This window comes from Carettochelys insculpta, chromosome 33 (assembly GCF_033958435.1).
Source record: "Carettochelys insculpta isolate YL-2023 chromosome 33, ASM3395843v1, whole genome shotgun sequence".
Classification (NCBI taxonomy): Eukaryota; Metazoa; Chordata; order Testudines; family Carettochelyidae; genus Carettochelys; species Carettochelys insculpta.
In genome coordinates this window covers 2,517,487-2,539,145 of record NC_134169.1, presented here as the reverse complement: position 1 = coordinate 2,539,145, position 21,659 = coordinate 2,517,487, and the positions used below count along the sequence as shown (strand labels likewise).

At 48.1% G+C, this 21,659-nt stretch overlaps 4 non-coding genes across 4 annotated transcripts; 3 read left to right on the top strand and 1 right to left on the bottom strand.

The window, feature by feature from the left end:
• The first annotated feature begins 675 nt into the window (after positions 1 to 675).
• On the top strand, positions 676 to 757 carry TRNAL-UAG (transfer RNA leucine (anticodon UAG)). The gene has a single exon. It is a non-coding gene; the product is annotated as a tRNA-Leu (tRNA).
• Positions 758 to 4,952: 4,195 nt separating this feature from the next.
• TRNAR-UCU (transfer RNA arginine (anticodon UCU)) lies at positions 4,953 to 5,025 on the top strand. The gene has a single exon. It is a non-coding gene; the product is annotated as a tRNA-Arg (tRNA).
• Positions 5,026 to 9,601: 4,576 nt separating this feature from the next.
• Positions 9,602 to 9,694, bottom strand: TRNAI-UAU (transfer RNA isoleucine (anticodon UAU)). Its single transcript is given in 2 exon segments — positions 9,602 to 9,637; positions 9,657 to 9,694. It is a non-coding gene; the product is annotated as a tRNA-Ile (tRNA).
• Positions 9,695 to 13,700: 4,006 nt separating this feature from the next.
• TRNAF-GAA (transfer RNA phenylalanine (anticodon GAA)) lies at positions 13,701 to 13,773 on the top strand. Its single transcript has one exon. It is a non-coding gene; the product is annotated as a tRNA-Phe (tRNA).
• Positions 13,774 to 21,659: the final 7,886 nt, after the last annotated feature.

Here is a 21,659-nt window from a genome sequence, read left to right as displayed (position 1 = left end):
CCAAGACACAAGCCTCCTGAAAAAGACCGGCCGAACTTGTGTAACTTCCACAGTCTGAGAGTGACGTATATGCTCTGCTGATACCTCTACCCTTTTTCACACAGCAGTTGGGTTTACCCCGGAGACAGAATGAGACCAGCTCTTCTCAGCCCCAAAGGGGAGCAAAGCAACCAAAGCACTGCTGTTTTCATGGGGCTTTAAACAAGTACATTGCACATGTAAAGCAAATGTAACAACCACAAAGCTACAGAAGTTCTATCTGGGTTGGGTTCCCCTCCCATCACGTCCATCCACAAGTCACTGCTTACCCTGGCCCACGTGGGGAGCCCTTCAAAGGCTCAGCTGCCAGAGCAGAGGATGGCAGCTGCACTCAGGAACTGTGACTCCAGCTTTAAGAGTATCATGACCAGTAATCCCTATCACCTTCCTCTGTGTGTCAGTGTGATCTGGGATAAAAAGCAGCCGAGAGAGACGGCAGGGGAAGGTTAGGGTGTGCTAAAAGCCATCTTTTTGGAATACTGTGTCACAGCCCCCTTTTATTGAAAACATGCTGACATTTTCACTAGGTATGACATATGAGGCTTTTTAAAACTTCCTATGTACTCTTGGTGTAAACTGTTCTGAAACTCAGGAAATGTCAAGAGAAGTTGATGCTCGCGGGAGGTGCCTTTTGTAGGTAGTGTGGCCGAGTGGTCTAAGGCGCTGGATTTAGGGTCCAGTCTCAGTGGAGACGTGGGTTCAAATGCCACCACTGCCATCTCTTTATGAACTGGAAGATGGGTAGAAAGCTGCATTGATGGCCAGACCCCAAGTGTTGGAACTGACATCTCTGTTTGGAGATGGGTTTCAAGTATAATGTCCTCATGATCAGTTCTCTGTCTTGCAAGGTTTAACATCTTTATTGAAAAGCTGGATGAGGGGGAATACTACACCCTTAGCAAATTTGCAGTTGACCCTAAACTAGGGGAAGAGGTAGATCTGCTGGAGGGTAGGGATAGGCTCCTGAGTGACTTGGATAAATTGCAGGGTGGGGTCAAAAGAAATGTGATGAGGATCAATAAGGACAAATGGGCTGTGGCCACATTTGGCCAAAACTTCAAAATAGCCATGCTAATGGCCAGCTGCTCTGCTGATAGGAATAGGGGGATTTCAAAGTCTGCGGAGTCCTTTGGAAACCTGCCTGTGCACCAAAAGGAGATGATGCCAACACCCAACGCCATTGGATGACTTCACCGTAGTTGCCAACACAAGAAGATATTGCACCAGGAACTGGATTTGAGAGAAGGTCTGCCAGATCCAAACGACCGCCTGTCTAGACTAGAGACCATGGTGTGTAGTATTTCCGGTGTTTTCGATGTAGGATTTCTGCCAACAGTATAGTGGCTTATTCCATATTTGTTGCTGTAGTTAGAATCAGTTTTATTTTAAAATGAAGAGGGCTTCTCAAGAGGGGAGGGAATGTGGTGCTTTAGGTGGAAGACTGCTTGTAATTACCAGAACTGTGAATCCAGGCTGCTGGCAGTCTGGAAACACAGAAAACATGAAGAAGAAGTTAGAAGATTAGCAGGGGCCTTACAGAGAGCTACAAAATAGTGCAGCAGCTTTGTCAAGAGGTCTCACTTGTGGAAATAAAGTGTGTGGAAGTTTGTTAGCGCCTTGCTTGTACGGTACCACAGGCTGGTGGGAGCAGGTCCCTCACAATCCTGGGTGTCCCTGAGGAGCGTCACACTCAGCTTAGAAGATTGAAAAGCTGAGTTCCCTTGTCCCTGCTCTGCCCTCTTTGTGTGCAAAAGGACACTTGCCTCCTCTGGCTGGCTCCACATCAGCTCCAGTAGCTCCACACCACAGCAGTGGTTCACAGTCTGTGACCTGTTTGCAGCTCAGTCAGCACCCACTTGTGACATCCTCACAAACACACAGGTAGTATTGGACACAGCCCACATTACACGCTGTTGTTTCAGATGCAGCCTACAGTAGTGAACAAGTTGAGAACCATTGTGCTAGAGATGCTCAGAAGAGCCAAGTTTGGGTTAAAATTCCCCTCTGGCTGGTTCCCCACCCATTCAGCCCAGCCCAGACTCTGAGAATGGGAAAGAAAGTAACTGCTGGAGGAGATGAAATACCCTCCACAAGTCCAGCAGCTCCAGATCAACCAAGAGATTATCAGACTGAGAATCGGGTGCCAGATAGGGAGGACTGTAACTGTACCTGCCGAGTCCCAGGGGAGGGAAACCATCATTCATTGCTTTTGTGAACTCCAGCACAGTCAGAGAACTTCTGCCTGGTTCTTCTTTCCCCTGCAAGTTGTGTAGGGACAGAGGTCATCAATGGCCTTGGTAAGAAGCTGTAACATTTGTGAGTTCTCACTGGTTGTTTCCACAGCTTTTGATTCCTGTGCTGGCTAAAGTAGGGCCAGCCAGCCAGTCAGCTGCTCTGGGACTGTCAAAAGGGCTGCAGGGAGCTGTCTCATCAGAGACCGAGGCTTCATTACTTGCTTGCCAGAGTGTGGTCTGGAGGGTTGTTTCTCCTTTAAACCCTGACAGTCTGACTTTGGGATTTCTGAGTGCCCCAGAACACACCTTACTGTCTCCTCTTCACTAGCAAGTAGCCCCTTTTTGCATTTTTGTCACATGGCTGTCAATGTGTAGAGGCACAGCTCGGTGAAGTGCATGTACGGTCCCCCGCCCTGCTCATGAACTCTCTGCAGGGAGACACCAGCTAATCTCCTGCTTCTCAGAAATTTTCTTCTTCCTGTAAAGAATGTGCCAACAGGAGCTTTGTACTGCTGAAGGATTTGGGGAATGTGTCCTCAAATGTAAAGGTGAGCCCATGTAATGCCTTGAAAACAAAGCCTGATGGGAGCAAGTGAAGCAAAGCGTTTTCATCTCTTGTAAATAGCTTGCTGTTGGAAAGTCACATTTTATGACTTTCCCCAATGTGAGAATTGTGGAATCTCACCAGTGCTTGAAGTTGTTGTGGGCTACAGGGCACTCATGACTGCTGTGTAAGATATGGATTACAGAGGGATCCCTTCATGGAAGCCTTATGAAGTGAAAAAGGGTAGGACTAGTGGTTGATTCAGCTTGCTGGAAGCCTTTGGGCTATACAGCGGTAAAACTGGTTTGACTATTTCTTCCCCCCGCTGTTAGAAGGTGGACCTAAAAATGGGTCAATAACTATTCTGCTAGAATTCATCCTGGTGAATATCGAGATGCTGCACCTCGATGCAGAGCTGAATACCAGTGTGAACTGAAATCCCCTATGAGCTGGTAGCTGAGGCCCTGGAGTGCTTCAAACACAGGGTTCTGCCTATTGCAAAACCCACAAGACAGGAGAGGGACATCTGGTGTGAGAAGCAGCCAGCAGGTGTGAGCGGCGGGTGGGCAGCTGGCAGGGGAAGCGGAACGCCGGTCCAGCACAAAGGTTGCATTACCTCCAGTTCAGAGAGGGAATGCAGCAAGGGCCATGTCCACACTAGCCTGTTCCTTTCGGAAGGGGCATGGTGATGAGTGAGGTCGGAAGATGACGATGAGGTGCTGCCATCAACGTGCAGTGCCTCGTAAGCATAATGGAGCACAGGGCGATTGAAAAGTGCCACTTTCGAATCTTGTACCATCTGTGTGTGGGGGGGGCCTGTCGAAAGGACCACCTATTCTTCAAATGTCCCCTCTTCCTGTTCAGTTTTATGAAGGGGCGAGTGTAGACAAGTCGAAAGTGATGTGTCAGGGAGTGCAGGGACTGGGAAGACTTGGAAGTGGGGCATTTGAAGTGGGTACGGAGAAAGCTTGGGTGTGTGGATTGGCTCTTTCCAGTATAGGACTGCTGAGCCTGAGAGGCAAAGGGCACTGCTCCATCTGCTTGAGCTGGGATACTTACTTGAGGCTTGGTTGTGAACTCTGGGTGTGGTATTTTCCCAAGCTTATGCCATATGACTTTTCTGCTTCTTTCATTAAAAGCTCATTTTCTACACTCAGACTCTGTGCTTGTGAGTGGGGAAGCATTGCCCCTGCGAGGCACCCAGGGCTCTGCAAATTTCCCAGGCTTCTGGGTGGGGGCTGCAGCCGGTTCTATATGAAATGGATGAAAAGGGACCCCTCGATGTTGAAACAGACCCTGGTTGCTCCCGACTCATTCTGACAAAAGGCTTACATTTCACAGCTGTAGACCCTCTTATCAGACTGAGCTCCTTCATGAGTCCCTCAGTAAATCAAAGGGCTGACTATCCTCCAGTCTCTTTCATAGAGTACTAGAAGTGGAAGGGACCTCACGAGGTCAACAAGCCCAGTTCCCTGCACATTTCCTTGCTCACACTCCCCAAATGTCAATCAAAACTTCAGTAGCTGAGATTTATTCCCCACAAAAAGATCAGTTGTATGTGTTTCGAGGTGGAATTGGTGCAGGAGTCCAGAACTGTTACAAGAGAAATTCCAGTCTAATTCCTAAATGTGCTCATGCTGAGCCAGATTGGAAGGTTTCCCTTCCCCATAACTTCGAGCAGTTTGTGCTTCCTGGGATGCTTTTCCAATTAGGCCAAGTCAAAGATTTCTTTGTCTTTCCAACATTGTTGCTGCCTTCAGTATAGGTACAGGAGGAGAGGAGAAATGATCATGTCAATGTCCCTTACTTTACATGCTCCACTGGGTGCCAGAAAGATCCTCGGTGTGTCTCAGAGCCAGGCACCTCAGGGCGAACAGCCTATTGAGCAGCTGCCTTTCATGGCAATTGTGAACCTGTCTCCTACATGTCCCTTCCTGGTGAATGGCCAGGGATGGTAACTAAACATCTAGCTGGGTGTGGGTCACTCCTTTGTTGCTACTGCAGAATTAGTCCCTGGGTGTTTCTCAGATTCACAACAAAGAAAGAACAAACACAAAGAAAGAGCAACTTCTTGTCTTCCAAAGTAAGAAATGTACATGTTTGAGAGAGAATTTTATCCCTCATTGTTTTTTCTTACTTCAGTGGCCTAATGGTTAAGGCCTTGGCTTTCTAAGCCAAGGATTGTGGGTTCAAATCCCACCTGGGGGGAAGCTCTCTGACCCTACTGTCAGTCTCAAGGTAAATAAAAATGGGGGCTTTGAAAACCAGAGAGGAGCAATGGTGCATAAGGGGTACTTCTAGAAATGCATGTGGTTGCCTTTATGCAAATGAGTTGTTGCATATTCATATCACTTCCTTGTTTGCATCTGTGATGGGGTTCAGTCTTCCCCAAGCTCTGCACCCCATCTGCAGGCAGGAGTGACTCTTACTCAGCATGAGAAGAGCAGGTTTATTAGCTGACAGGACACAGCATCTTACAGAAGAGTCAGTACAGCAGGCGGAGACAGCCAGTCCAATCCATGTTGGGGAGAGGAGGCCCTGAGGGCCCCCAGAGCTGAGGCCTTGCCCACTCCTTTGTCTTTCTTCCTCCCAGCCCAGACTAACTGCTTCCCAACTCCCAGTTTCAATCTAAACTCCTTGGGCTCCACCTCCCCCTTTGTCTGCAGTACAAAGGTGTTACCTGGTGAAAATGGGCCACTGTGGGAAAGGAAGAGACTCAAAGCTGTGGGTACCCAAGAGGCTCCTGTTACCACCTGCCTTCAGCCTGAGGAGACTGATGGAGTGAGCTCTCTCCCGCTGGCAGCACAAGCACTTTCCTCTTCCTGCCCTGGGCTTTGCCGTTCCTCTGTACGCAAGTGACAGACACTCTCTTTTGAGTCATTGATCTTCAGGCCCCTGCAGGACAAACCTGGCTTCCCCAGCTCCTTTTCCTCCCCATGTCCAGAGTGGTTTTACAAATGGAGTTTAATTAAACTTTCTCTCTCTGGAACAAAAACACAGTAAAGTCGCACTTTAAAGACAAAAAAAAAAATTTATTAGGTGAGCTTTCGTGGGACAGACCCACTTCTTCAGACCAGAGCCATAGCAGAACACACTCAATATTTAAGGCAAGGCAAACCAAAAATAGTCATCATGGTTGACAAATCAGAAAAAAATTATTATCAAGGTCAGCAAATCAGAGAGCAGAGGGGTGGAGTTGGGGGTTGGGAGTCAAGTATTAGATGAAGCCAAGTATGCAAAAGCGCCCCACAGTATCTCAGAAAATTTGCATCCTGATTCAAACCGCATGTTAATGTGTTGAATTTGAATACGAAAGAGAGTTCAGCAGTCTCGTTTTCCAAAGCAGACTGAACATTCTTCTTTGTCTGAGAGAGTCTGAAGTTGTCAACTCTGATTGTTGTTTTTGGTTCTCTGTGCCTTATACATTGAGTCTGTTCTGGTCTGGCTCTGGTCTGAAGAAGTGGGTCTGTCCCACGAAAGCTCATCTGATAAATTATTTTGTTAGTCTTCAAAGTTCTACTTCACTGCTTTTTTGTTTGGATAGTATACAGACTAGCACGGCTTTCTCTCTGTTACTTTCTCTCTCCAGGGGCACCCTACAGCTGCCCCCCCACTGACCTGGCTTCTCCCACCCACAGAGCTACCGCAGCTTAGGGAGGCAGATGATTTGTGCATGAAGGGCAGCTTTCTCCCATCTGCCTGGAGCCTCAGCAGTGATTACAAAGAAGTAGGGGAGAACCTAGTGACGGATACCACGTTATCCAACAGGTATTGCTGGGTTTGCGTTCAGTGTCAGTAACTCCTCTCTGGGTGCTTCCATACAAGCCCCCTCCATCCAATGGGGTGTGCTAAGCAGGCATGTCGGAGGAGACAAATGAGGTGCTGTGATGCATATGTAGCACTTCATAAGCATAATGGCCACCTTGGGAACTTCAAAGCTGCTGACCTTGAGGCACTGACAGGCAGTGTAGCAGCAGGTGCTTCGAAGTACCTGCCAAACATCCAAGGTCCCTTACTCCCAACAGTAGGCTGCAGCAGCTAGCTCATCAGACCGAGATACAGAGATGTTCAATGTGGTATTCCAGTTCCACTTCCCCTCATCACAAGAGGGCCAATGGAATCCTCCAAATCCTCCAATCCCCCAAGTTCAAAATAACGTATCTCCAAATATGCAAAATGTGTAAGTTATTTTGAGATCCACCTGCAGCCTTTCTCTCAGTTACAACCGCTCAGCCTTTCCGGGCCTTTCCTCTTCCTTGTTTGTTGCCAATCCCAAAATAGCCCCTACAGAGCAGAACGCAGCTGGCCGTATGACACCTACGTTAGGTGTGACTGGTGCAGAGTCCCTGTCAAAGTCCCACCTGAGACTGTCCATGCAGCAAGTGGCAGCCAAACCAGAGCACTATGCTTGGAGCCAGCCCCCGCGCCTCTCAGAGAAAGTTAATATCCAGCGGAGAAGACGACTGAACTGCACCAGAGGTGCTGTGGCTGCACCGGGGATGAAGACAGGTTCTCAGTGATCCCTATTTCTGGGTGTTACAAGGAGGGCAAAGAGGGTGTGGTGTAAGTGTTAGCCTGGTTGTCTTCCGAGCAGGTGGTCTGCGTTCAATGCCAGAGTTTCTTCCTTCCCTTCTGTTAACAGATCAGTTGGTACAGTGGAAGGAACAAGAAAGAGCATGTTGGTTTGTGGGGTCTGCTTTGCTGGTTTTCAGCTTTCCAGTGCTGGCAGAGGAGGAAAGTGGGCCAGGCTGGTGGGTGGCTGAGCCAGGGGACAGACCACACCAGTGGGAAATGGTGGCATGACAACGACTTGCATTTACTCCAGCTAACTAAGTGCAGTGCCAGGTTTGTGGTGGCTGCTGGTGGAGGGGAGATAGTGGAGATTAGGAGGGGCCCCTCTCTCAGGAAAACAGTGGCTGGCTGAGTGGCAGGAGATTGCAGGAGGGTTTCAGCCACAGCCTCCCTCAGAGCAGCTGAGCTAAACACAGCAAAAAATTCCCCTTTGGTTGGGTCCGTGGGGAGGGCTTTGAACCAGTGGGGGACATGGGCCAATTTCCAGACGGTTCCTCTGAAGGTGAGATACTCTTTGTGAAGTTCCAGATGGCCTCATTCATTCAGCGTGAGGCAAAGTCCCACACTCAGGTGTCCCTGTGGATAAAAAAGGCCCAGTCCTTGAACAGACAGAGATTTACAGCCAACACTCACTGTACCAGGAGGTCCCACTGAAATTTCAACTCAGATTACACAGTTAAGATTGCTGAGTGTTGCCCATTACACCAGGCAACCTGCAACTTAAGCCTTTTCTGGACAGTCTTGGGAGGCCGGTACCATGTACTCCTTGGCTAGCCAGACTGTCATGTGCACATTCCTTCAGAGAAAGGTCAAGTTGCTTCCACAAATGTCTCACAATTTTCCACTGGTAAACAGCAAAGTGGTGGAGCACTTGGCTGCAGCTGAAGAGGTCCCAAAAGCTCCTTTTCACAGGGTTTCCTGAAAAGAAATATCTTTTCATCTCCCTCTCCAGTATGTGGGGGGTTACACTAGATGTTTGAACTGGATTTAAACATTTAACATTTTCCTCTGCAAATGTACCAGCCCAAAATGGGGGGAGACTGTTTTGGAATGACAACAGCAGAAAGGGATCTAGGGGAAATAGTGGACCAAAATCTAAATATGAGCCAACAGTGTGATGCTGTTCCAAAAAAACCAAACATGATTGTGGGATGCATTCACAGGTCTGTTGTGAACAAGACACAAGAAGTCATTCTTCTGCTGTACTGTGCGCTGAATCAGCCTCAGCTGGAGTATTGTGTCCGGTTCTGGGCACTTCACTTCAAGAAAGATGTGGAGAAATCAGAGAGGGTCCAGAAAAGAGACACAAGAATGATTAAAGGTCTAGAGAAAATCATGAATGGTGTGGAGAAGGTGAATATTGAAAAGTTATTTTCTTGTTCCCATAATATAAGAACTAGAGGACACCAAATGTAATTAATGGGTAGTAGGTTCAAAACTAATAAAAGAAAATTTTTCTTCACAGAGTGCACAGTTAACCTGTGGAACTCCTTGCTGGAGGAGGCTGTGAAGGCCAGCACTCTAACAGAATTTAAAAAACAGCTTGATACATTTTTGGAGGTTAGGTCCATAAATGGCTGTTAGCCAATCGTAAAGTTTGGTGCCCCTAGCCTTTAGTCAAAGGCTGGAGACAGATGGCAGGAGACAAATCGCTTGATCATTGTCTTCAGTTCACCTCCTTTGGGGCACCTGGCCCTGGCCACTGTTGGCAGGCAGGATACTGGGCTGGATGGACCTTTGGTCTGACCCAGTATGGCCGTTCTTATGTTCTTAGAATGTGACCTATGAAGACAGGCTGAAAGAACTGGGCTTGTTTAGTTTGGAAAAGAGAAGATTGAGGGGGAATTTGAAAGCGGTTTTCAGATATCGGAAGGTGTGTCACAAGGAGGAGGGAGAAAACTTGTTCTTTTTGGCCTCTGAGGATAGAACAAGAGACAATGGACTTAAACTGCAGAAAGGAAGGTCTAGGTTGGACATTAGGAAAAAGTTCCCAACTGTCAGGGTGGTCAAACAGTGTAATAAATTACCAAGGGAGGTTGTGGAATCTCTATCTCTGGAGATATTTAAGAACAGGTTACAGAAGCGTCTATTAGGGATGGTCTAGACAGTATTTGGTCCTGCCATGAGCGCAGCGGCCTGGACTCGCTGGCCTCTCGAGGTCCCTTCCAGTCAAAGTATTTGATGATTCAGAGCCAACCAGGTGAAAAAGCAATGCTCCAGGTGAGGTTTGAACTCACAACCTCAGCATGTCTAGGGCAGTACTGCTCTATAAGTACTGTGCGCTAACCCATTGCGCCACTGGAGCTGTGTTTTTGAAAGGACCAATGTGCCTTAGGGGTGAGGTCATATTTCAGCAGCAGGACCTGTTTGGACAGGTCACAGCCCCTCACCTCCATCGCATCCATGTTGCCAAATGCCGCTATGGCCTTGGGACCCAGTGGGGGAGTCACAGAGCAGAATCTGTCTGGGGGGCCAGTGTGGGGCAGATCACAAACCCTCTCCCAGGCTGTGACATGGCATCAGGATCCTTCCCCCTCTTTACACTGGGGCAGCAGCTTGGGGCCCATCCCCACTTACCCCCGCTCAGCCCCCTTGGCTGCCTCTCCTCCAACTCCAGCTTGTGCTTCTGCTATTCCACACAGCTGCTGTGGGTAAGGCACTAAAAGGGCTCCTCCGCTGAGAGGAATAAGGGGATTTAGAAAGGAGTTGGGTCCTTTCCAAAAGGACCCCCGTGTAGCCGTGCTGAGCCACGTGCTTTGGAAAGCAGCGCTGTCAAAGTACCGCAGCTGGAAGCGTCCTAATGCTAATGAAGTGCTGAATATTCAACTCAGCACTTCATCAGTAATCTTCAAAATGGCCATTTGCATGGGCATTTCAAAGTTGTGGCCAAGTGTGGCTAAAGCCCAAGTGGATGGGAGAGCTGTTCCCCACTCACGTGAAACCAGCCTCCCTGAGTGAGGGCAGCTCTGTGAGTGGGAGAAGCCAGGTCAGTAGGGGGAAGCTGTGGTGTTCACCTGGGGAGAGAAAGTTTAATAAAACCCCATTTGTAAAACCCCTGAGGGCTGGGACAGTAAAGGGAACCTGGGGAACAAAGGTTTGTCCAAAGGGGCCGGAAGATCAGTGGCACAAGCAAGAGTGAAATGTGGGGGTAGGTCAGGGTCACAAACAGCTTATGTTATTTCTTATGATCCAGGCACACGGACAGTCCAGACAGAATGCACAGCACTGGGGCAAGTGAGGTGGGAGGAGGGTAGATTGGTGGAGTCTGATCTGCACACGGCAGAGGGGACAGGAAGTGAAAGGGGGTTTTTCGTTCCTCTCATCCTCAATGTCCTCTCAGCGGCAAATCCAGCTTCCCTCAGGCACAATGTCTGTGCTGGGGAACGGGAAGGGGTTGTTGTGGGCAGTCCAGCAGAGTGGGTCGGCCCCACAAAAGCTCATCACTTGATAAATTAGGTTGGTTGTCTTTAAAGTGCTCCAGGACTGCTCTTTGGCTGATGACACAGACTAATACAGGTACCTGCATGTCAGGACCCACCAGTGAAACAAGGGGGGGCACCCAGGCTTAACTGGGTAACGCACCTGCTTTGTAAACAAGAGATCCTGGGTTCAACTCCCAGTGGTGCCTTGTTGCACATCATGAGCAATGTTTTCCTTCATGTGTGTGGGGAACCACAGAGCCTTCCCTTGGCAATCGCAATCATTGGCAGAGAAGGCAAAGGTGGATGGGAGAGGAGCATTGGGAAGAATCCAGTCACAGACAAGAGTTCAGTCAAAGGCAGGTGTAAGAGGTGTTGGGAAGGTGGCTCCTCTGGATGCAAGAACAGAGGCTGATCCTCCCAGCCCTGTGGTTCTCTGGGGCTGTCTGCAGGTGCAGCAGGACAGGAGAGGGAGAGTTACTCTCCTGTCACATCCCTTTGTTTGTCACTGACAAAACGCAAACAAGTTAGGAGAAAAGTCCCAGAGAGGCTCTGTGGCTGCCCTGGCCATGGACCTCCCAGGTAAGTGGAGATTAGGAAAGCAGCACCCAGTGGTGCCTGGACAAATCTTTCTGGCTGCCTCTCACCTGCTTTGCAGCACCTCTCGGCTGTGCTGGAGCGTTCAGAGAGCTGCAGGAGGTGGCTGCCATGATTCTGGAGGAAGAAGTAACAAACACTGACAGGTGGACAGCTGAGGTGGCTGCAGAGTGGGTGTGGGCAGCATGGGAGGAATCTCAAAGCCCTTTGTCACTTCCCCACCTAGCGGTTGTGCCCTGGGATTGCTGTTTAGTCTCAGCCTGTGGCCAGAACGATGCCATGCGAGAGGGAGGGAGCCACACACCTGTCTGTGGTACTTGTGGTACCCGAGTAGGAGAAAGGGAAAGATGCTCAGTCCTGCCCCAGACCGCTCACACAGGGGATGGGAACTGTGGTGTGAGTGGCAATAACCTCAAGGGGCTCACAAAGAGCCAAAGGTGGAAACTTGACCCTGTCACTGTCTAACATGAATCAGGGTAAACAGGGCTGCCAGGCTGGTCCAGGGTTGGTCTGAGACTGCCCAGAACCCAGCAAGGGTTTCCTACAAATTTCCTACACCTCATTAGCATAAGGTCACATGATTTGGAGTCCAGAAGATGCTCTCCAAGACTCCTGAACATCATGTAGAAGCTGGGCCCCTGAAAATTTTTGAGAAGAAGGGGCCTCTGGAAGGGCCCCCTGGGCCACGCTTGTACATGGCATTTTGGAGTCCGGAAGAATGGTCTTCTGGACTCCAAATCATGTGATGTAATGCTAATGAGGCACAGGGAATTTGCATCCATACCTCATTAGCCTCTTTTGCTCCGTGTATTAGCATGGCACTTCTGAAGGAAGTGGCCTGTGTAGAAACAGCCTATGAGTCACCCTTTTTAGTAACTCAGGAACATTCGAGGGAAAAAAGGCCCAAATTTAACCCAAACTGAAATGTTTCAAGGATTCCCAATTTTTCTACCTTACTTCAGAACAAGCAATTGCTGTTAAAATTAACAGATATTACAAACGTAGAGGTATTTGTCGAGTGCACCCTCTGCTTGCAATAGATTTATTTCAAAATATGAAAGAAGCATCTTTTTTTTTTTTAAAAAAAAAGCTTTGATATTTGCAAAGGGCCCTCATTTCGGACAAGGTCACATTAACATTATTATGCATGATGATTCACTGTTTAATACTCTAAGAAAGTCCTACAAGGCTCTGGTTCCCACTGAAACACAGAAAACAGAATGTATTTTAAACTAACAGGCTAAAACCCCAAAAGCATCTCAGTTATGGACACAACATTATAAGGACTGTTAAGTGTAGTGATTTACTTTATAATCCTATAAGAAGGTCATTCAGGGCTCTAATTTCCAATGAAACAGGAAATAAATGGACTTTAAGCCAAAAAGAAAAAAATAGACCAAAGAAAAAAACCCAGTTGTGCAGGCATCTTACCTACCCCCACGCCCCACTCCCCTTCCCTTCAGAAAAGGAGAACAATAGGGAGGGGTGGTGGGTTAATCACCCTGATAATTACAGACCTTTTTTGAACAAAGGGTTAAAATGGTATAAAAACTTGAGGGTTGTGGAGCCAGTTCTCTTTTCAAGAGAAACTCTCTTGAGCTGAGGTGCTGTTGGATCTCAAGACCAGGTCTGTGGCTTGTTCTTAAATAGTCTTTTAACCCTCTCCCAACTCCCCTTATATAGTTACACAAGAGGGTCATAGAAACACAGAATCTTCTCTTTTTTAAGTTACCCCATCTCAGCCTAGCAATGTGTGTGCCCAGAACAGAATCCCATGGTTGAAGAAAACATAGCTCTCTGCAAAACCACACATTTATCTCCAATGGTCCTGGACCTTTTCCTTCAACAAGGAGTATGGCCAAGAGCACCCGAGGACCTCTAGATGCTTCATCCGTCGGGATCACTTCTTCAAAGTCTCTTCCTGGGGTTGCTTTGTCTTTGTAACTCTTGGTCTTTACAAATGAGTGGTCCTGCCTACTTCTTGCCCCTCACCAAAAGCTTGGGCACCATCCAGTTACACAATGATCCTGGGGCCAAGTGGCTAGGGTGTGGAAAGAGACTCTTGTGGCAAAAGAGTCAAATCCCATCTCCTTCCTTGCCATCAGTATCCTGCAGTCCCCTGCAGTCACTGGGTGAACCCAGGAAGTAAGGCAGAAATGGGGCAAAAGAGGAACTCAAGCTGAAGGAAGCTGCCAACATTGCTCCTGCCTCCCAAGGACACTTGCGATCACAGCAATAGCTGAGAAAAACATCTCCAATATTGAGGTGATGGCCTGAAAACCTCATTAAACAGCTGCTGAAGTAGCTCAGTTGGGAGAATGTTAGACTGAAGATCTAAAGGTCCTTGGTTCAATCCCAAGCTTCAGTAGAGCTCTTCTGAACTTTGGCCAGAGAGCAATTAGTGACTGCTTGGGGCCTTGCTGCTGGCAAATGCTCCTGGAAAGGATATTGTCAGCATTAGTGGGACACCAAGGCGCAAGCATGCTCCTCCTTTCTTCTCTTGCTCTTCCTCAGCAAGGGGAGGGAAAAAAAAAAGACCCCATTGTGCCTAGTATGATCCAGGCAACTTCACAGATCTTGCTGAGTGTTCCCAAAAGTCCAGTACTCAACCTGATGAGGGAGTGAAAGGCAGCTCTTGGGCCCTCTCACCACCACTTTCTCCAGGTTGGCCCATCCAGGTGTCACGGCAAATGCCACACTGGTGGATGGCATTGCAGGGGAGGGTCAGAGGAACACAGCCGAGATTCTGTGGTGCACTGGTAATCACAGAACTTTCCAAGCTGAAATCAGCAAAAAACACAGTATGTCATTTGTGTCCTGGCATGTTTTCCTGCTTCTATGGCTGGCCTGGAGCCGGGCATTCCCTGCCCCTCTGAGTGCCAGCAATCAAACAGCCTGCGGTACCTTTCAATGAGACATGGGAACACTTTTGTAATTGGTGAAACAAAAAACATCCACCAACAGTAGTTGTCCCCTTTGCTGCACTTAGGTGCCTGTATGCTGTTGATTTCTTCTCTTTGAGGAGATAAGAAGCAGCTGGCTCAGAAGCTGCTGAGCTCGCCCATCTTCCTTGAGATGTGAGATTGCCTCTCCACACTTGAGACACCCTTTGAGGTGGTGGGCCGAGAAGCCTTTAAGGACTCGCTTTCCTTGGTTTCCAGCTTTAAGCTGCTGGAAGAGGAAAGACTGGCCAGGCAAGTGGGTGGCTGAAAAAGGGAAGGAGGTCTGACAAACAGGAAATGGTGGAGTGACAACAAAGTCCACAACCCCTTGCATATTTTTCCAGCCAACTAAGTGCAGCACCAGATTTGTGCTTGGTCCACAGGGAGGGATTTGAAGCAGTAGCGAACGTAGGCCATTTTCTGGGAGGTTCCCCTTAAGGTAAAATACTGTTGATGGAGCTCCAGAGGGCCTCACTCATCCACTAGGGGTAAAAAGCCCCAACTCAGGTGTACCTGTGGAGAAGAAAGGCCTTGGAGAGACAGAGATTTAGAGCAAACCCCACAGATTTGAAATCAGATTGCAGAGCTCTGAACACTGCCATTACGCCATGGGACCTGCAGATAAACAATTTCTGGGCACCTGTGACTCTTTGGAGGTTGGCACCCTGCTTACCTTGGCTATTGATACTGGCATACGTGCATTCCTTCTGAGAAAGGTAGAGTTGCTGTGGTGGGGTTCAGGGGTCCCCATGCACTGCACCCTGGCCGTAGGCAGGAGTGACTCTCACTCAGCAGGTAGAGTAGGAAGTTTGTTAGGTGACAGAGGTCCAGTTTCTCACAGAAGAGTCAGTGCAGCAATCAGAGAAAGTCATTCCATCTCATCCTAGGGAAAGAAGCCTGAGGGGTTCCTCTCTGAGGTGCAGCTTCCCCCTTGCCCGGCTGGCTGGCTTCAAGCTCCCTCTCCCCTCCAGCTTCTAACTGCCCCCTCCGACTCAAAGCCAGATCAGCTCTTCCGTCCTCTTTGTTTAGGGCAGAGGTGTTACCTGCCAGCCTAGGTTATAGCCCCAGGGTCATCCTTAGCTGTTGGGAGTTGCTCTGCTTGTCTCACACACATCCAGCCTGAGTCTCACACATACACTCCTCCCACTCCATCACACTTGCCTCTACAGCATAACCAAACTTTCACCATTTTCCACTGGTATAGAGTACAGCTCCGTGGTGGAGCATTTGACTGCAGCTGAAGAAGTCCCAGGTGCTCCTTCACAGATGGTTGTCTTAAGGGAAATAGATCTTCATCTCCAGTCCATTTGGGGTTTTCCCTGGATGTTTGAAATAGATTTAAACACTTATCATTTTCCTCTGCCAATGTACCAGCACTGAGCAAACCTATCCTTCAGCTGAGATCAGTTCCCAGCCTGCAAAGCTCAGGGTTCTGTTCCCATTGAACACACGAGGGTACTGTATATCACAGATATGCAGGGCCCTGCTCACAGTGGCCTGTGCTGGGCAGGAGAACCAGGCCCAAAGCCAGGGGGCTCAGGAATCTAACACACAAAGACCACTTGGTTCAGATTTAGCTCACAGCACTTTGGCTTCATCATGCTCGTCCAGCAGCATCAGGGCCCACCGCAGGCACAGGAAGAAGCCTGTGTCTCTGACCAAGAAACATTCAAATGGCAGGGGCAGAGCTGCTGGAAGCCCCAGAAAAGAACCCAGCCCAGGACCAGGCAAAGCCCTCCCACAGTGGGGGCTGCAGAAAGGGCCAAAACATCTCAGAAAAGTCACTGACAGTTCCCAGCTGCAGAGCCCCAGGCCTTGGCCCAAAGCCCCCAAAGTGAGACATGAGTGAGCCACGCTAACACCAACCCCACAGCCAGGGGTTAGAAACTTCTCTCATGGCTTCTTCCCCACTCTAGCAAGAGAAATGCAGAAGTGGGGCCCAGCAAAAGTACCTCCAAGACCTTATCTACCAGGTTTTGGTATAAACTTCCCCCCAAAAATCCAAAAACCTTAGACTTTGGGGATAAAATTCACTGCCACCAGCCAAGAATAATAAGGAAACTGGGGAGAGACGACGTGGGAAATCTCAGCCCCAAAAGTAAAAACCAGGACACAAACATTAACCAATACCAGGTTAATAAAAAGAAAAAGGAAGAACTTTTATTATTACAACAATATTTGTGCTGCAAGTCTCATGACGAGATGGAAGAGTCACAGAGTAAAACACATGGGGAGTCTCCACCATGGGCCTAGAACTTAGTTACAAGGAGAGGAAAAGAACATTTCTAAAAAGTGCACAGACATCAGACCCCACTTCCCAAACCATAAAGCAATAAAGCCCAATGGATCTATGTAAACTTTACCCGACTCACAGAAGATTGGAGGGCCTGTTCTTGGAGGGAGACATTCTGTGTCTCTCTCCCTCATGGCTGGAAAGAAGAAGAAGGAAAAAGACAGAGAACAGAGAAGGAGGAGCCAAAATTTAATTCTTACCGACATTCCTATAGGCCAACCCCACCTGGCCCAGGAGGTTAACCTTTTACTCCCAGGCTGCTAGCTAACCCTCATGATCATAACAACTTGCCTTGAGAATGAAAGGATGAGAGGTCCATGGAGTGACTTCTGCCCCAAAAGGCTCATTTACGAGTTAACCTTGGGGCTCCCACAGAGGCCAGAGTCTGGAGGATGAGGGGTTTCTTACCTGGAACTGAGGCCTGACATGTCCCCGGCTGCTCAGACTGGCCACGAAAAAGATCCTAGATCAAGAGCTGAACACTCAGAGCCACAAAACACACTCAGAGATCAGGAGGTCAGGATTTTCCTGTAGAGTTCTATGGCTTGTTAATTTTGGCACCAAAGCGGAGGGCAAAACTCTGCACAGCTAAGGATGTAGATGTGCGATTGTCGAGGTAGTGAGAATCAGTCAGAAGCCTGTACCCAGCCGTGCTGCAGCTGGAGAGGTTCCTACACTGTTAGAAGACGCAAGGTCAAGTTCTCCACAAGGGGTCTCTTACACAATGCAAGGCAGCACTTTCCCTTGCATGACCTTATTTCCATTTGCTGCATGCAGGACACATGGTAAAATTACTCAGGTCTGAGCAAGCTCACGAGCAATCCAGCAGACCGCAGGCTGCAGGGTCACACGCCCACCCCAGATATCTGTCAGGGTTCCCAACAGAATGTGCCCAGCAGCAAATTTTGTAATTTGTGTGGGAGGAAATGACGGGAGCTGCTTCAGGCCAAAGCATATGGGGTGGGTTGGAGGGATGACTTGGCCTATGTCTTTGCAGAGCTTTTCATAGAATCATAGAATCATAGAACACTCGGACCGGAAGGGGCCTCGAGAGGCCATCGAGTCCAGTCCCCTGCCCCGACGGCAGGACCGACCACTATCTACACCATCCCTGATAGACATCTATCTAATCCGTTCTTAAATATCTCCAGCGAGGGAGATTCCACAACCTCCCTTGGCAACTTATTCCAGTACTTGACCACCCTGACAGTTAGGAACTTTTTCCTAATGTCCAGCCTAAACTTCCCTTGCTGCAGTTTAAGTCCATTGCCTCTTGTTCTCTCCTCAGAGGCCAAGAAGAACAAGTTTTCTCCCTCCTCCTTATGACACCCTTTAAGATATCTGAAAACCGCTATCATGTCCCCCCTCAATCTTCTTTTGTCCAAGCTAAACAAGCCCAATTCTTTCAGCCTTTCTTCATAAGTCATGTTCTCCAGACCTTTTATCATTCTAGTTGCTCTTCTCTGGACCTTCTCTAATTTCTCCACATCTTTCTTGAATTGGGGTGCCCAGAACTGGACACAATATTCCAGCTGAGGTCTAACCAGCGCAGAGTAGAGCGGAAGAATGATTTCTCGTGTCTTGTTCACAACACACCTGCTAATGCATCCCAGAATCATGTTTGCTTTTTTTTTTTGCAACAGCATCACACTGTTGACTCATATTTAACTTGTGATCTACTAGAACCCCTAGGTCCCTTTCTGCTGTACTCCTTCCTAGACAGTCTTTTCCCATTCTGTATGTGTGAAACAGATTATTCCTTCCTAAGTGCAGCACCTTACATTTATCTTGATTAAACTTCATCCTTTTTACTTCAGACCATTTCTCTAATTTATCTAGATCATTCTGAATTATGACCCTATCCTCCAAGGTAGTTGCAACCCCTCCCAGCTTGGTATCATCTGCAGACTTAATAAGCGTACTTTCTATGCCAATATCCAAATAATTAATGAAGATATTGAACAGAACTGGTCCCAAAACAGACCCCTGCGGAACCCCACTTGTTATGCTTTTCCAGCAGGATTGAGCACCTTTAACAACTACTCTCTGGGTGTGATTACCAGCCAGTTATGCACCCACCTTACTGCAGCATGATTTAAGTTGGACTTGCCTAGTTTGTCGATAAGAATATTATGCGAGACCGTATCAAATGCTTTACTAAAGTCTAGGTATACCACATCCACTGCTTCTCCCTTATCTACGAGTCTCGTTATCGTGTCAAAAAAAGCTGTCAGGTTGGTTCGACATGCTTTGTTTTTTACAAAACCATGCTGGCTGTTCCCTATCACTTTACTACCTTCCAAGTGCTTGCAGATGACTTCCTTAACTACCTGCTCCATTTTCTTTCCTGGCACAAAAGTTAAGCTTACTGGCCTGTAATTTCCTGGGTTGTTCTTATTCCCCTTTTTGTAGATGGGCACTATATTTGCCCTCTTCCAGTCTTCTGGAATCTCTCCTGTCTCCCATGACTTTCCAAAAATGAGAGCTAATGGCTCAGCTCCCTCTTCTATCAGCTCCTTGAGGATTCTAGGATGCATTTCATCAGGCCCTGGTGACTTGCAGACATCTAATTTTTCCAAATGGTTTTTAACTTGTTCTTTTTTTATTTCAAAAACTAACTCTACCCCTTTTCCACCAGCATTCACTATGTCAGGCATTCCTTCAGATTTCTCTGTGAAGACCGAAACGAAGAAGTCATTAAGCATCTCTGCATTTCCAAGTTCCCCATTACTGTTTCTCCCTCCTCACTGAGCAATGGCCCTCCCCTGTCCTTGGTCTTCCTCTTGTTTCTAATATATTTGTAAAAGGCCTTCTTGTTACCCTTTATGCCTGTAGCTAGTTGGAGCTCATTTTGTGCCTTAGCCCTTCTAATTTTACTCCTGCATTCCTGTGTTATTTGCCTGTGTTCATTCTTTGTAATTTGTCCCAGTTTCCATTTTTTATAGGATTCCTTTTTTAGTTTGAGATCATGCAGGATCTCTTTGTTAAGCCAAGGCGGTCTTTGCCCATATTTACTATCTTTCCTACATAGGGGAATAGCTTGTTTTTGGGCCCTTAATAATGTCTCTTTGAAAAACTGCCAACTCTCCTCAGTTGTTTTTCCCCTCAGTTTTTCCTCCCATGGGATCTTACCTACCAGCTCTCTGAGTTTACCAAAATCTGCCTTCCTGAAATCCATCATCTCTATTTTGCTATTTTCTCCCCTACCAGTCCTTAGAATTGTGAATTCTATGAGTTCATGATCACTTTCACCCAAGCAGCCTCCCACCTTCAAATTCTCAACCAAGTCCTCCTTATTTGTCAAAATCAAATCCAGAACAGTTTCTCCCCTGGTGGCTTTTTCAACTTTTTGGAATAAAAAATTGTCTCCAGTGCAGTCAAAGAACTTATTGGATAGTCTGTGCCCCGCTGTATTAGTGTCCCGGCATATATCTGGATAGTTAAAGTCCCCCATCACCACCAAATCCTGGGCTCTGGATGATTTTGTTAGTTGCTTAAAAAAAGCATCATCCACCTCTTCCACCTGGTTAGGTGGCCTGTAGTAGACTCCTAACAGGACATCACCCTTGTTTTTTACCCCTCTTAAACTAACCCACAGACTCTCAACACATCCATCTCCTATGTCGATCTCGACCTCAGTCCAAGTGTGTACATTTTTTATATGTAAGGCAACACCTCCCCCATTTTTTCCCTGTCTGTCTTTCCTAACCAGGCTGTAGCCTTCAATACCAACATTCCAATCATGTGTATTATCCCACCAAGTTTATATATAAGGCAACACCTCCCCCCTTTTTTCCCTGTCTATCTTTCCTAACCAGGCAGTATCCTTCAATACCAACATTCCAATCATGTGTATTATCCCACCAAGTTTCTGTGATGCCAACGATGTCATAGTTGTATTTATTTATTAGCACTTCCAGTTCTTCCTGCTTATTACCCATACTTCTTGCATTGGTATATAGGCATCTCAGATATTGATTTCAACTTGCTCCCCAGTTTTTTCCTGGCCCTCTTTTTACTCTGACGTTGTTGCCCATGCTGCCTCCTACTTCCGACCCATCTCCCAGGTTTCCATGTTCTCCACTTACCTGCGGGCTTTGCTCCCCTGTCCCCAGCAAACCTAGTTTAAAGCCCTCCTCACCAGGTTAGCAAGTCTGTGTCCGAATATAGTCTTTCCCCTCCTCGAAAGGTGAACGCCACCTGGGCCTAGCAGTCCTTCCTGAAATAGCATCCCATGGTCGAAGAAACCGAAGCCTTCCTGGCGACACCATCCACGCAGCCAGGCATTCACCTCTAGGATGCACCTGTCTCTGCCCGGGCCCCTACCCACAACAGGAAGGATTGAAGAGAATACCACCTGCACCTGAAACCCCTTCACCCGTGCCCCCAGAGCCTTGTAGTCACTCTTGACCTGCTCAGCATTGCACCTCACAGTATCATGAGTGCCCACATGGATGAGAAGCATGGGATAGTAGTCTGAGGGTCAGACAATCCTCCACCCCCTCCTAATCTCCCCCTGTCAGCAGCTCCCTGTCCGCTTTGCTCCCCTGGTCGCTCCTGCCTCTGGCTCTTAAAGCCTGCTAGCCTCTCTCAGGCCCTCCCCCTATGAGTCACACAGGGGAAGGCTGCTCAAGGAAGCAAAAGGTCAGGCAGGGATTTCTTTTCTCCTCACCCTCCTCTGTAGCTGGAAATAAGTAGTTTTTTGTTGCCTGCCCAGAATAAAAGACAGCTAACAGCTGCAGGCTGTTGCTGGCCACCAACATTAGCCAGCCACCTCCTGTTCCCAGACACAGTGAGGGCAGGCAGGGATTGAAACCGAAGGCTGCAGTGTTCAGCAGGGTCCAGAGGGCCTGAGTGGGTGGGGTTCAGATGACTCAGCCAGAGAGGGGGCTTAACAGACAATCCATAGAGCAGCCCCTTGCACAAAGGGACAGGTGTTGGAGAGGGGCTTGGGAGTGTGTGCAGAAGGTCTTAAGCTCTTGTCCAGGGGTTGCTGTGGATCCTACATGTTTGTGGTGC